The sequence below is a fragment of the Phasianus colchicus genome, chromosome 4 (genome assembly GCF_987193195.1).
Source record: "Phasianus colchicus chromosome 4, bPhaCol1.hap1.1, whole genome shotgun sequence".
Lineage (NCBI taxonomy): Eukaryota > Metazoa > Chordata > Aves > Galliformes > Phasianidae > Phasianus > Phasianus colchicus.
The window spans coordinates 71,424,619-71,437,250 of record NC_143439.1 but is presented as its reverse complement, the minus strand read 5'-3'; the positions used below and the strand labels follow the sequence as shown (position 1 = coordinate 71,437,250).

The 12,632-nt window shown below is 46.7% G+C and overlaps 1 long non-coding RNA gene across 1 annotated transcript; it reads right to left on the bottom strand.

Annotated features, from left to right (window-relative positions):
- Positions 1 to 9,642: 9,642 nt before the first annotated feature.
- LOC149918335 (uncharacterized) lies at positions 9,643 to 12,077 on the bottom strand. The gene is made up of 3 exons (XR_016466550.1): positions 12,015 to 12,077; positions 11,690 to 11,745; positions 9,643 to 9,681 (listed from the first exon to the last, which is right to left on the bottom strand). It is a non-coding gene; the product is annotated as an uncharacterized LOC149918335 (long non-coding RNA).
- Positions 12,078 to 12,632: the final 555 nt, after the last annotated feature.

The following is a 12,632-nucleotide window of genomic DNA, read 5'->3' as shown; positions in this document are numbered from 1 at the left end:
GGGTTCAAATGTGACCCAGGCAAATGATTAAACCAAGCATTTGTGCAGCTTTCCTGGGATAGACTGTGCTTGCACAGGCTGTGGGCAGCCTCCCCTCACTTGGGTTTGACCCACGGACAACACCAGGCTGCGGGTTCTGCAAGGACTGACGCGGCACAGGAACTTTCTGGATGAATAATTTATTCACTGAAAAAGCCTGGGTTTGGGGCCCACCAAAACTATTTGCAAACTCAGTGAATAGTTTCCACCAAAAGCCTGAAAACATTTCAAGGAAGCAGCGTTTTGTTTAGATTTCTTCCTTTTCACTTTTTCTTTTTTCTTCTTCTTTTTCAGAAATGCCTCTGCTTGAAACTCCACGTTGGGGCCAGATTGCTTGACTTTAAGCAGATTAAGCCCGAGATGCTTTCATTTCACACTGAACATGGTCAGCGTTCTGCTCTGTGGGCCAACCCAAAGAAATCAGTGATTTGCACAGCTCTAGTAGGAACAGCTGGAACGAGCCTGCTGGCTCTGTACGAGCAGGGAAAGACTGGATCTGGTGCCAGTAGACCCAGTTCAGGAAAAGACACAGTGTGACCTGGAGCAAGTAAGAGAAAGAACATCTGGATTAAGGAAATGCTTGATATGGGCTACCCAGAAACCACACTGGGAAGCCTGGGGCCAAGCAGAAAAGCCTGGAATCTACAGAGTTGGGAAGGAGCATGAAGGAGCCCAACTTGGCTCCTCCACAAGGCTTTGGGAAGCAGATAACCCCAGAAATAAAAATCCACTGGCAGCAAATAGAGCAGCCGAGCTGATTCTCAAGGAATTTACGCAGCAGGAATCAGCTCATGACAGCTCCACAGGCTCCATGAAGCTCTATATTTTAGCTTATACTTAAGGGTAATGCCAAGCAAGAGGATGATGAGCTCCCAAGAAGATGGTGCAGACACACATGTAGGCATTCTGGTGGCGTGTGAAAGGGCAGTGAGCAGGTCCCATATAGGTGCTAAATCTTCCCAGAGCTACTATACAGCACATTTGCTCTGCACTTTTCCCTTTTCCATCAGCCATAGGCAGTTCACCTTTACCAACTCAAGGATGGGGCCCTAGGCAGCCTGGTTTAGAATTAAATGGGGAGGTTGGTGGCCCTGCCTGTGGGGAGGGTTTGGAGATTTATCATCCTTGAGGTCCCTCCCAACCCGGGCCATTCTGTGATTCTGTGTAACTGAATCAAAGGGGAAAGAGGGAAATCCCATGCTCGATTTTCTTTCTTAGTCTCCAGCATCAAAGAAAGTATAAAGCAACACGATAAACACAGAAAGATATCAAAACCCCATTCCAAAGCAGACGCCAGTTATTTGCAGCACGGGGACTTCCTAAAGCAGAGGTGTCATCTTTATACCTTGCAGCACTTGATGGAGTTTCGTTGCTTGTCATCAGATGGCTCCATGCTGGAGGCTCCACGACGGGGGCTTGTTGAAAGAGATCTGATCTCATTTTGGTTGCTTAGGGATTTCAGCCATCACCACAGAGGTTCCCTGGACACGTACAAACACACACCTGTTCACACTAACTCCTGTTCTTATTCTACACAGTGGCAGACCCATAAATCAGGTCATGGTGTGTTTGGCTATTCCCTCCACCACGAAGAATTCTCTGAGAATTCTGCAGCTGAAGGCAGGAAATTCACAGCCGAAACCCATTCCAGTGCTGGAGTCTGGGCAACTGGCAAGCAACTGCAGCAAGAGATTTTGAAGTTATTGAGCTAAGATTTATGCTGCTGGAATTCATCACAAACACTGCACTCCCAGCAAGAGGTGAGAAGGAAGGAAAGATCACTTTGCATTAGCTTATTTATGCAGGGCCATCTCTCATCTATCTTTGGAGGAGGCAAAGAGTTGTAGTCCCCAGTGCCATATGGAAGGCAGAGGAGGGCTCTGCAGCTCCATCCAAGCTATATCCAGCAGCCTCCTGGAAACCAGCTCCTCTCTCTTGCTTCTTAGAATCAAAGAATGGCTTGGGTTGGAAGGGACCCTAAAGATCATTGAGTTCCAACCCCTGCTGTGGGCTGGTTGCTGAATCAGGCTGCCCAGAACCCCATCCAGGCTGGCTTTAGGAACATCCAGGGGTGGAGCATCCACAAGTTCTCTGGGCAATGTGTTCTACTGCCTCACCACCCTCTGAGTAAAGAATTTCTTCCTAACATTCTTCTACAGAGGCAGCATCAACTGCTTGCCTGTGCTGTTATCAAAGTGGCTGCTTATCCGTGTCCTGAATACACTTTTTCTGGGGTTTCTCCTCCTAAACAAACACTGGTAAGGGAGGAGAATACCATAACAAGGTGAAAGTATGGCTCAGGCTGTTTGCATTGCCACAAAAGCACTGCTGTAATGGGGCACTGCAAGTCTCATCACCTCCAGAACAGCAGGGGAACTCTGCTGACAGCCAGCACAGTAACCACAGCAATTCTTGCATGCACTGCCAGCACCTGAGGTGGGAGAGGTCGCTTTACCCAAACTGAACAAGATGCCACAGCACCAGGCCTATTTCTATGCTATGACTTCAGGAGATTGGTTTTGCAGAGTCCAGTTAAGCCCTGTGGAAACACACTCTTGGAGCTGCTCTTATGCACACAGCAAAATGCGTGCCTGCACAGGCAGGGCACGCTGGAGCCACCTGGACGTGCTGGCACAGCCCTTTGCCTGGGCTGGGACATCTTGCTGAGTGGGCTGTGCAGGAGATGCTGTTCACCTCCAGCCAGGTCTCCACACCTGTGTGCATGCTGTGCAGGTGAAGCACTTTTAAAGTGCATGCGTTGCAATTTGCACATTCGACTGGCACCTGCTGGGGCAGCAAAGGAGTCAACACCAGCAGCTCTGATACACCCGTGTGCCAAAATTGACTTCCCCCATACCAAGGGCTGCAGAACTGCAAGCCAGTGTCTGGTCTTTACAGTCTGCTGTATTTCCTTAATTCATCCTTAATTTGGGATTTTCCTTAACATTTTCTGGCAGAGAAAAGCAGTGACTGAGCAACTGCTTGACTGCAAAATGTCTCAACAGCCCATGGACCAGGGAATGGAAGAGCACATTGCAAGAGGATGTTGGTGTGAGGGTTTGAGTTAGTGACAAAAGAGCATTTGGCCCTTGGTGCCATACAAAGCACAGAATGAAAGAATCACAGAGTGGTCTTTCCATCCTAATGATTAAGACCATGTAGTCCAACCACCAACCCGTCGCCAACAACCAGCTAAACCACATCCCTCAGTGCCACATCTCCACAGTTCTTGAACACCCCCAAGAGACTGTGACACCCCACCTCCTTGGGCAGCCTGTCCCAGTGCCTGACCATTCTGTTGAGAAGAAATTTCTCCTCATATCCAACCTGACCTTCTTCTGGCACAGCTTGAGGCCATCACCTCTTGTCTTATCACTTTTACCTGGGAGCAGAGGCTGACTTCCACCTCGCCACAGCCTCCTTTCAGGGAGTTGTAGAAAAGAACTCCCCATGGGCACCCAATTCCCGCATTATCCCCAGCACATCTGCAGAGGCTTCCATCACCATAGCTAAATCCAGCAAAGAGAGTGAGTCACACACCTGGCAACTCGTTCCAGTGACACTTGCAAAAGCAGGTTTCATTCTGCGATCGTTTCTTCCTCATCCTCCTCCCCGCCTTTAATGAGTAACCACAACTAAATACCAAAATCTGGTTACTCTTGCACAGCCCTTGATTTGGAAGGAAGTTGTGCAGATGAGGCAGTACCTGAACTTCAACCTTTTAGTCCTTTACAGAGCTCTTCTTCTTGAATAGTTAATATCACCCCAGGGAAGTGTCCTGTGCCTGTCTGCTCTGCACAGTTCTTCTCTCATTCACAACACCTCGTGATGCAAAAGAGAGCAGGAGTCCCACTTTATCTACTGAAATTGTCTTAGGGTTGTACAACTTGTTTACAACGGCAAATTTTTGGCAGCCAGCACAAGGAACCCGAGGTGAGATTCCAGTTCAGCTCGAACTGCCTCTCAACAAGTCCCAACAAAAATCTGGCCACGCCAAACTCATCCCCTGCCTTGGCTTCAGCAGCACGTGCGTGGGGACATTCTGCCTACACCACTGCGTTCACAGAATCACAGAATGGCCAGGATTGGAAGGGACCTCAAGGATCATGAATCTCCAACCCCCTTGACACATGCAGGGCCACCAACCATCCCACCTAATGCTAGACCAGGCTGCCCAGGGCCCCATCCAATCTGACCCTGAACACCTCCAGGGATGGGGCATCCACAACCTCTCTGGGCAGCCGTTCCAGTACCTCACCACTCTCTCTGTAAATAATTTCCCCCTGACGTCCAACCTAAATCTCCCTTCCCTCAACTTCCAACCATTTCCCCTTGTCCTGCTGTCACTCACCCTTTCAAAGAGTTGATTCCCCTCCTCTTTGTAGGCTCCCTTTAGGTACTGAAGGCTGCAATGAGGTCACCCCGCAGCCTTCTTTTCTCCAGGCTGAACAAGCCCAGCTCCTTCAGCCTGTCCTCATAGGGGAGGTGCTCCAGCCCCCTGATCATCTCTATGGCCCTCCTCTGGACCCTCTCCAACAGCTCCCTGTCTTTCTTGTACTGGGGGCTCCAGACCTGGACGCAGTACTCCAGATGGGCCTCACAAGAGCAGAGTAGAGGGGGACAATCACCTCCCTGTCCCTGCTGGCCACCCCTCTCTTGATGGAGCCCGGGATACCATTTGCCTTCCGAGCTGCAAGGGCACACTGCTGGCTCATATTAAGTTTTTCATCTATCAAGACCCCCAGGTCCTTCTCCACAGGGCTGCTCTCAAGGCCCGCTCCTTCCAGTCTGTATGGATGCCTGGGATTCCTCCGGCCCAAGTGCAAAACTCTGCACTTTGCCGTGTTGAACCTCATCTGGTTCACCCGGGCCTCCCCGCACATCTCACCAGATAAATCTCCCCTTCTAAACGTGATAGGAGAAGAGGGAAAGGCTGTAAGGAAGGTGAAGGAGTCACTGCCCCTAGAGGTGGCTGAGAACAGCGGAGATGTGGCACTGAGGGATGTGGTCAGTGGGCACAGTGGGATGGGTTGATGGTTGGACTGGATGATCTTAGCGGCCTTTCCAACCTTAATCATTATATGATTCCGTGATTACGTCAACCAGCGGGATATGCTTTGGTGATGAGTAGTTAAGCACAGAGATGGACAAAGATGGACAACATCTACAGACAGATGGCCAAGGTGAAGTTCTCACTCTGAACCAGTGAAACCAGGATTTGCAAGAAAGTACAAGCAACAGTTGCCCACAAGGTGAGAGAACAGAGATTTCCTGGTCCAGTTCATCTGTGTGATTTGGTCACTCCAGTACCAACTCCTCAAGTGATAGTAACACTTGTTCCACTTGACTTCCAGCATCGTGAATTTCTCTGCTAGCCATCCATTTAGAAAATCCATTCAAAATCATTACAACTTTTACATTTTCTGGCATGAAACAAACAAATAGATAAATCACAACACTGGAATTTTACCAAATGCTTATGGCTTATTTTGTTGAGTTGAGAAGTTGGTTGTTTTTTTTCCCCAAAACACAGAAGCATTCCTTAGTCACCTCACCATGACACAAAAGTGGAAGCAGATCCTCTTTGCTGCTTACTCAAATATGTGACAGGAAAGGAGAGTCTGCTTTGATTTTTCATGAAGGGAGTACGAAATAGAATCCAGAAGATTTGTTTCAGATTGAGATCACATTTTGTGTTAATTTAAACAAATATTCTCTTCTATTTTCTGACTTGGTCACTAGGTTGAATAGTTTTGGGGTCTCATCTCCCTGTTGCTGAGCAAGTATTCCCCCCCTACAGTTTGGTTCTAGTTATACACACGATGGCTCTTTGAGGGTACAAAGCAAAGCTGAGATTGACACATGAACTCCAAGCACAAACTGCTAAGAAATGGAAACGATAGGAGGTTCCAAGAGTGAAAATACAGATATTTTTTTAACTATCTGAAGTATCTGGGTTCAGGGTACTGGATATGGATAAAATCTGCAGCTCATGCCACTGTCATTCATTCCTTTGGGAAGGCTGTCTCAGCTGCATCAGTGGGCTTAACATCTAAACAGGAAACAAAGATCACAAAGGGGAAGTGGAAAAAATGCTTTGTCCAAGGTTGGAATGAAGGTCAGCACCAGATGAGGATTAAGAAGCGTGTTCTGCAACATCCCATGAGTGCAGTGCTGTCTCCACAGTCAGACAAGATTGACAGATGATAACTAGTGAGCTTATGACAGAAGTATTTGCAGAAGAAAAAAAAAAATCATTCCTTTACATGGCACTTAAAATCCAGCCGTGAAGAAGGTGACTTTACACAGACGTAATACCCCACTCTTGAAAAGGAAATATGCCAGGAATGCAAAGTGATGAGGATGGTTTCGCAGAAACCCTCTCAAAGATCTCCAGCTTTTTTCAAAAAGAAAAAGGAAAACAGAATGAGAATGGAAGGCGTTTTCACAAACACGAAGCCATTTAACTTTCCTGTTCATCAGCAGAGAAGTGGTAAAAGGAATGCGAAGCATTTATTAGCAGGGCAGGAATCATTCAAAATGCAGCAAGTCCATTAATTACAGAAGCAAATATAATTAACGCAGCCTCCAAAGAGTTTACATAAGCTCCTTTTAAAAAGCATCCCCTTCTACCAAGCTAGAGCTTCTAATCTAGAAGTGAAATTAGGAAGCTGGCTGGAGATAAAACAACTAGGGAGACGCTTACAAAATACAGTTCCTCAGCCTGTGCTTGAAGAGATAAATGCTATGAAGCCACCAAGCCCGTTAGCACTCTTAGAAACCGCTGAGTGTTTGCTAGACACTGTAACGTAATAGAAGATGAAAGAGAATACCAAGGGGAAAAATGAAAGGCAACACTTTCCCCAGGATATAGGCACAGTTAGGCAAGAAGCAGCACAAAAGACACTGAGCAAGTACCTTCTGTTTAGGAATATCCCAAGTTGGAAGGGGCCCACAAGGATCATGGAGCCAACTCCTGAATCATCACCAAGGTTGGAAAAGACCTACAAGACCATCCAGCCCAACCGTCCTCCTATCACCAATAGATCTCTCCAAACCATGTCCTTCAACACAACGTCTAAGCGTTCCTTGAATGTGTTCCTACATGGGGTCTGTCTGCATCTGGGTTTGATGGGACAGCTGAAATGCAAGATTCTCCCTCTCCCCTCCACCTAGGATTGCTATGAAGCTTTGTTTTAATTACTTCAAATGTTTCACGTCAAGAGCTGAAGTCAGAGAGCCCCATCTTGCATTTTCTAAAGAAAAAATGGAAAGATCTTCACCTGGGAATTGCGTTCCAGTACTGCACATACAGCATGAGGAAACAACAGAAACGTGGGCAGCGCCGACTCTGCACATTTTGTAGGATAACTTTGAAAATCTAGAGACGGTAAAGAAAACCTCTGAGCAACACATGAAGAGTCCTTTCAGGGCATCCCCAACATCTTCATTAAAACATACAAGTGTCTCCAGAGAAAACACTTTGGCTACTAAAACACACCTCCTTCTTGGATGTTACAGCCAAGGTTGGGACGTGATAAAACAGATTCAAACCGAGGAGAAGCACTAGTTAATCTGGCTAATCCCTGCCCCAGAGGAAAAGCTTGCAGTCCTGTACGTGCCTTGCGTGGTGACAGCAGTGGGACAGGAGGGCGGAGGCTCCATCTCCAAGCCCCAGCCTTGTGCTGTTGGCAGGCACGCAGGTTGAGACCAGCCCATACTTTTATCCATCCTCCAAAGGGTGTTTCTGCTGGCTAGGAAAGCACTGAGGTACAACCAGTGATCTATGATTCTATGATCTGTACCTTTATGCCCAGGGTTGGGAGCCAGCTTCCCTTCTGTAGGGCTATTTGCATTCAGTGCCACACTTCCAATCAAAGCTTTTCACTCATGTGCTCTTCACAGAATCATAAAGATTGGAAAGGAACACTAAGATCATCTAGTCCAACCATCAAATATCTAATTTAATGAAATAACAGCCAAAAAAATGACCCACACCTTGAGGTTCATGTAGACTCATAGAATTGTTTGAGTTGGAAGACACCATTAAGGGCTGTCTGGTTCAACTCCCCTGCAACAAACAAGGGGAGTTGGACCAGATGGCCTTTAATGGCTCCATCAGATGCTCAGAGTCCCAACCCTCTGACCTTGAATGTCTCCAGGGACTGAGCATCCAATACCTCTCTGGGCAACCCATGCCAGTGCCTCACCACCCTTATTTCCAGTCTAAAACCCCCCTCTTTTAGTTAGAAACCATTTCCTCGTCTGATCACTACAGATCCTGCTTAAGGGTTTGTCCCCTCCTTTCTTATAGCCCCCACCCTTTAGATGCTGAAAGCTGCAGGGTCTCCCCCAAGCCGAGTGGAGATTTCAGATGCATTTTGCTCATCTCAGGTGGAGCACTGGAGGGGTTTTAGCAGGAACTGCCAAGCACAGCACCACTGAACACAGCCTGGCCTCATCCAGACCTGGCACAGCACAGCCCATGCTTTTAGCTCAGCTCCCACACAAGAATCATCAGTTCAGTTCTGCCTACACCAGCAAGATAGACATGCCCTTTGGCTATCAGTTTTGTAGGTGTGGGGCTGCACCCTCAGAAGGAACCGATGCACTCAGCTTGCCTACAACCATGACAAGAGGCAAAAACATCCGGCTCTTCTAAAGGATGAAAGGCAGCGCTCAGAGGATTAAGTCATCAGCTCCTTCCCTTCCTTTCGGAGCTGGTGAACCATGCAGCAATGCATGTCAGCTGTGTTGGTTTTGAGTCGGGAGCCAGAACAATGCAGTCTGTCTTTCCTGGTGTGCACCTCCAGGGAGGATTCTGCAAGCGTTTCTCCAACCGGGGGCAATGGAGGTGGCAAACAAAAGAGAAAAGCCCTTCAACTTTTGACCCTCTTGGAGTTTACAAATTGGAAAAAAGTTCGTGTCATCGTGAATGAGTCAAAAGGCATCTCAGAGCCCTTCGGCCCACACTGCACGTGCCTCTACACTTTGTCACCTCCTGACAGCGTTTGTCCTGTTCCCACTATGGAGCAGGAGAATAGGGCAGAAGGCTCCTGGGAAGCTTTGCCTGTGGATGTGCCTCACTGCAACAGCAACAAATAACTGGTAGGACAAGGGGAAATGGTTTCCTACTAAAAGAGGAGAGATTTAGGTTGGATATAAGGAAAAAAAGTCGTTTACAATAAGGGTGGTGAGGCCCTGGCACAGGTTGCCCAGAGAGGTGATGGGTGCCCCATCCCTGGGCGCATCCAAAGTCAGGCAGGACGAGGCTCTGAGCAGCTGATGGAGCTGTGGGTATCCCTGCTCATTGCAGGGAGTGGGACCAGATGGCCTTTAAGGGTCCCTTCCAAATGATTCTGTGATTTTATACACTTAAGGCCCTCAGGTTCAAGTCACGTGTGTGATCTTGATCCACATGAGATAAGAGCAGCTATAATAAATCTAGAGAGACTCAATATTTTGGCTGGGATAGAGTTAGTTTTCTTCACAGAATCTTGATGCATGATGCCACGTTTGGGATTTTTAAATGAGAATAGTGGTGAAAATACATCAATATTTCAGCTGTTTCAGAGCAATGCTTGCACAGAGCAAAGGACTTTTCTGCTTCTCATGCTGTCCAATCCTCGTCCCAACTACAGCCTGGAAGAAGGAAGGAAAAGCAGCACTCTAGCTTTTTGCAGGTAGGGAAAATGAAGCACAGGAGAGACAGGTTTCACACACAAAAACACAGTGGCAGAAAAAAGAATTGAGCAAAATCGTCCCGAAGACCCAACACTTCTTCTACAAGACAACTTTTGTCCTGTTAAGGAGAATCAAACATAAGGGCAATAGATGCATCTATGAAGAAAATGAGAGGAGCCTAACACAAAAATACTTCGACAGGACTACATTCTCTACAGCTCTTATTTCTGTTTCTCACTGCTTTGGCTTTGTTTTATTTCTCTTAAGGCAGTCTTTTCCATTGCACTCATTGACTGCATGTTGGCCTGACCTAAAGTCATGGAGGAAGACACCACGTAGAGCTCACATACCATTCTCTGAGAAACCTTCTGTGAAATGTATTGTACCTACAGAGAATCCCCATGAAATTGTGACATGCTCATTAGAAAGGCATCAAGTACTCTGGAAAGACAACATCCATACTTTCATACAAGGAGAGAAGTCAGCCATCCTTCTTAGGACTACCAGCACTCACAATCTAACATGGGCTGGAAAAAATACATAAATGTACATAAAATATGGATATATGGATATGTATATTTATTTATATGGAAGCAACTTGGACAGCAACAACTAATTCATTAGTATTCACGCTCTGGTGCAACCACTAATATCAGACTGAGAACCAGGAGCCCTCTCCTCTTAGCATGAACCTTGCTGACATACCCTCCTGCTGTACACCCACCCCATGCAATTCCCAGACTTACTCTGTAGGACCTTTTGTACCTTCTCCTGTTGCCACCACACTTAGTTACAAGCAAGCACAAGCCAGGAGGGAAGGTATAAAATATAAACCTTCATTAAAGATTTTGTAAGAAGTCAATGAGGCCAAAATAACAGGATGTAATAGGGCCATAAATATCTCCCACAGCCATAAACACTTCTACCTGCTGCAGCCTGGACATTTATAAGTGCTTCAGGCATTCAGTGCTGTGTTCATGCTTATTCAAGCAAGAAGTAGGCAAAAATGGTGCCATGCACAGACTCAACCATCAGCCTGGTTTTATGGTGTCAACCTGGGCACCTTCCCCCAGCCCCTGTGTGTGCTGGTGAAGTGTTCTAACTGAGCTCAGGGCCCATCACACTCAGGTGCATATAGAAGTGTCTCAGAATGGACTGTATCTAAGCAAATGGGACAAAGAGTAGAAGACAAGGAAAAAAAACCATGCTTTCTGCTCGCCAAGACTGCTGTTACAAAAGCCAACCCATGCTTTTCCAATGGACATCCTAAAAAATGGCATCTGAAAAGTGGAGGAGACTCCTAAGGTCACTAAAGAAGGACAAGTGAATCCTCGTGAGCACCAACCCACTGCGTCATCCCACTTCAAGTCTTCGCAGGACGTTGCCAAAGCAATCTTTGAAGTGAGGTTACGGGCAAGAAGTCGTGATTCACCTCCAGAGGGACCTCAAGGTAAGTGACATTTGCAAGGCTTAATCATGACCTCGTGAACAATGGGTGAATCAGAAAGCTGAACTTTACATCACTCGCCCAGATTAATGTGGCCTTGGACACCTCCTTGGAGATCCCAGGCCAAACATTAGGCAGTTCCTCCCCTAGATGATTCAGAACTAAGATTAAGGAGAGAGAAAGCACCAAGCCAAGCAGAATTATTTGCAAAGCTTAGTTAAGCAGGAAATATTTTCCTTATCCATGACTCCAAGATCACATTATCCCACTATTATGCATCCTCTGGAAATTTTTCATAAATATGGTGGAGCTGAAGTGGAGGAAGGAAGATGGACAGATAGGTCGGTTATTAGGGAGCTCGTGTGAGATGTGAGAGTGATTGCAACCCTTTGCTCTGCATGAATCACAAATGGAAATTGAACATTTATGACCAGTATGCCAAACACCAGCAAGCCTGACTGTAGGAACCAGCTTTATCTTAGGCCAAGGACCTTCTTCTAAGCAGACCAACCAGCTCACCAGGATCTCCACAAAGAAGTCATTCTTTCAACAAATCAGCATTTTCCAGAGAAACACTAAAAAAAAAAAAAAAAAGGTTTTCAGGACTATTTCAGACATTAAATAAAAATAGAAATAAAAGAGACCATAGAAGTCCATATCCCACAGGCACCAAGAATCTGAGTTTCACAGCGTTCATCCCTATGGTTTACACCACGCCATAGGACCTGAAAGGCAATAACAACAGGTACTCCAGCTTTCTCCACAGAAAAGGTGGGAAGCAATTGTCCATCTTGCTAATGCTCCACACAGTGAGAAATGACAAGTAGAAAACCTCAGAGCCTACCTTCAGCTGCTGCCGTCATGCCAACTCTGACTCATCTCCCAGACTAAAATCCCTACACAGCTGCTATTATCTCCTTAAATTTCTTTAAAAAAAAAAAAAAAAGTGCTGATGATTTGCCACATTAATTCAAACACCTGAGGTCTTCCCAACTCCAAGCTAATGCACCTACTTTAGTTTGGACCTATACCTTCTAGGAAGGGAGACCTGAAAGCAGAAAGCTCAGCAAAATCCAGCTAGGACCTGCCCATCCAGTTGCACACCACTTCATATGGAGGAATTTGCCTTTGTCTCAGGAGCAGAAGTGAGGGTTGCTTCTGGCTCTGTAAATGCTTATGCAGGAGGAGAGTGGGTTGGGGGTAATGGGGTTTGGAGGTCTGCCAACACACAGGTGCAGCCTAAAATGGTGTGATGGCAGCGTGTGGGCTGTCTTTCTCTCCTGCAATGACCATCCTTTTCACTCCAAGGATCCGCTTTTGGGTCACCCTCTTGTTTCTGTGTATGCAGGATCTTTAAAAGGATGGTCTCCCTGTGCAGGATACCTCCGTGGTTGGCTGCACTCAAGGTTCAGAAATGCCTTCAGCTCCAAACTGCTCCAACCCAGGTTGTTTTTATGAGACC